Here is a 3,353-nt window from a genome sequence, read left to right as displayed (position 1 = left end):
GCTATTAAATATTCATTTCAGCAAAACTTCTGAGCCTTCCCTTGTCTTGTTGGTGCCACATGGGAAAGCTTCTGGCCATCCAGAAAAAGGATCCACCAATGCCAAAATGTGCCAGTCCCCCTTCTGCTGGGGCAGTTCTGCAAAATCAGTTGGCCAAAATCACCTGGTGATTCCCATTTAACCAGCCCTGGAGGCAGCCTTCTTCCTTCAACACCAATCCCATCTTTCTCAACAACTGATCTATTGTTTTTTGCCATTTTTGTGCTTACTAGATGCCTTTGTAAACTGGCCATCATATTCTCCATTTCCTCATGTCATACATGAAATCCCTATTTGTGCTTGGTCTTTGCATATTAAGTGCTTTAATTAATTTGAGCTTAATATTTTTAAATTGAATGTTAAAATCAATCCATCAGTCCAGGTACACTAATCAAGTTTTTATGGTCTTCCTGTGTTTACTGTATACCTTTACAAGTGTTTTAAGATGTGTTGGATGTATTTTTATGTTTTACTTGTATCTTGGTTTCAAGGCAGATTTTAAAAAACCCCAGTTGCAACAAACAGCCCGGCCCCCCATAAGCACATGACCCTTATCTCAACTAATATCACCCCTCTGACCAGGAGGAGCCATTGGTGGACAGAGGTGGTCTGTCAAGGGGAAAACACCAACCGCCTTGAACCAGGGGGGTGGACTGTGGGTGGGCTGTGGGCGGAGCAAAAGCTATAAAAGAAAGAAAAAGAAAGACACGTGCCTCTCTCCCTTCCTCTCCAGCTTGCTAAGGCAGTGCTGGAGAAACCTACCCCTTTCTAGGGGCTTTTAGAAATAGATTTCTTTTTGACCAGCCAAAACTGCAAGTTTATTTTTTTTCTCTACCTGAGGTTCAGAGCTGTCTTAAGCCTAAAGTTCCTGAATCCCTGCGCTCCTGGGGCATACCTTTTGAGCCACTTGGATCCAAAATTTTTATATTTTGTTAGTTTTTGCAATTTTTCAATTTTTCTGTTTTAATAAATTGTTTTAATTTCTACAAAGAGTTGTCTCATTCCTCACACTCATGTGTTTCCTGATGTTTCAGTTCCATTATACATTAATTGTGGAGCTACAATTACCTGCCCACACGGGGTTACCAATCACCTGCTGGGATTTTCCGTAGCTGCTGCTGCTGGGGCTGACTGCCTGTCCTGATCACTGGAATCTGGTTTTTGTTGCAGAACATTCCAGTTTTTGCCAGGTATTAGTGCAAGGAGAGCTTTTTCAGCACCCTCTTGAGCTGTTTGGTCAGCCAATGGATTCCCTGGATTAACTGGGGAGTCTCCAAACCCATGGGCTTTACAAGGGCATCAGGGCCACTTCTTTTGGCTTTGGCACACTCTGCAGTAGGTGACTGATTTCTTGTTGTACTCACTGGAGACCTCTGTGCCCTTTCCTTCCATGTGGCTCCCTGGGCGTGCATTATTCCAAACCCATAGTTCAAATCAGTCCATATGTTCACCCTTTGTCCTTCAGTGATTTCTAGGAAAGGTCATTCATTCTGCTTTTTGTGCTGCTGTGTTCAAAGCTAAAGCCTGGGCTTCTATGACCTGGGTCGAGGTTGCCACTGCACACCCAGCTGCCCGTTTCCCATCCGTACCACGCTGCTCCCACCAGGGTGCAGGTCCAGTGCTGGCTCCTGCATGGGATTGCTGTGGAGGTCCCAGAGTCTGCCAGAACACACTTGTTCCATGGATCCCAGGCAGTCACGGCACAAAGACTCCAACCCTCCTCTTAGAAGGGACTCAAACACTTCCCTGTTCCAACCTTGGGTACCTTGAACCAAACCCTGCAAAGCTTTTGCTGCACCTTACAGGCAGGTCAACAGTTTACACCAGGAAAGGAAAAGGGAAAGGGGAAGGGGAAAGGGGAAGGAGAAGGAGAAGGAGAAGGAGAAGGAGAAGGAGAAGGAGAAGGAGAAGGAGAAGGAGAAGGAGAAGGAAAAGGAGAAGGAGAAGGTGCCTTTATCTGACCAGGGGTCTTTCTCTGATTTCCTTTGGAGCAGGGATCAAAGGCTCTCCCCAGAATCCTTCAGTGCTGCCTGCAGGTGCTGCCATCCCTCAGATCTGTTGAAATTCAAGAGGATGAGGCCACGGGGTGTCCCAATGGTGCCTTGGTTCCATGGGCCCCGCAGTGTAACCATGGTGTCCTTGGTTCTGCAGTGTCACAATGGACCCTTCATTCCATGAGGCCCCACAGTGTGGCAATGGTCCCTTGAGTCCATGAGGCCCCACAAGGTCACAATGGTCCCTTGGTTCCACGGCCCCGCACTCTCACAATGCTCTCCTTGGCTGCACAAGGTCCCGGAGTGGCACAAGGGTCTCCTTGGTGCAGAGACCAGGGCAGAAGGGTTCCACAAGGCCCCAGAGTGTCACAAGGATCTCTTTGGATCTGCAGTGGCAGAACTGACCCTGGGTTACACGAGATCCTCCTGTGTCCCAAGGGCTCCTTGGTTCCACAGGGCCTGATTCTCTGACACTTCAGAGATGGTGTTGGACAGTTTCTATTTTCCCGCAGTTTGGTGATGAAAGGAGCACGCTGGGCAGAGCACGGAGATGCTGCTGCTGTCTGCTCAGGGGAAAGGGCCCAACAAGGCTGAGGGGCTGGGAGGCTGCTGGAAGGGCCGTGCCCCACATGGTGCAGCTTTCCTGGGAGGGAGGGAACAGCAGGAGAGACACGCACTGCCCCACAGAGCAGCTGGGCAGGGGGACACTGGGCATGAGGAGGAGGAAATGTCCCTCCCAGGGCAGCGCTGGGGCAGGAGAAGCACCCAGAGGGAGGATGAGCTCAGGGCATGTGTGTGTGCCCAAGGCACAGAGGGTGAGGCTGGGCACAGCTCAGGCCAGGGCTGGCAGTGGCAGGGCAGAGCTGGTGGTGGGGCAGCGAGATGGGAGTGTGCAGCCTGCAGGGACACAGCAGCAGCGGTGGGACAGCGCAGGACAAGCTGTGCTGGACATGGCCAAGGGCCCTGGCAGGGCTGGCAGTGCCCAGGAGAAGCCAAGTCTTGGTGCCCTGGGGCACAGCAGCGTCTGTGCCACCAAGGGCTGGGAGGAGACACCTTGTCCTGAGGCCCTGGGGCCTCCTGGCACAGCCCCAGCAAGGCTGGGCACTGTCAGCCCCTTGTCCTGCCCTCAGCATCCCCCCACATCCCAGTGGCCTCAGGGATCTGCTGCAAGGAGTCCCTGGGGAGCCTTGGTCAGGAATGGCCCTGGGGGCTCCTGAATGCTCCCAGGGACTGCAGGGTTTTCAAAAGACCTTGGCTTTGGCTTTTACCTGGGAGTCTCTGAGAGCTTTGTGCAATCCTCGCCCCCAATTCTCTGCTCTA

The sequence above is a fragment of the Aphelocoma coerulescens genome, unplaced genomic scaffold (genome assembly GCF_041296385.1).
Source record: "Aphelocoma coerulescens isolate FSJ_1873_10779 unplaced genomic scaffold, UR_Acoe_1.0 HiC_scaffold_70, whole genome shotgun sequence".
Lineage (NCBI taxonomy): Eukaryota > Metazoa > Chordata > Aves > Passeriformes > Corvidae > Aphelocoma > Aphelocoma coerulescens.
The sequence above is the reverse complement of the archived record's forward strand: the minus strand, read 5'-3'. Positions refer to the sequence as shown.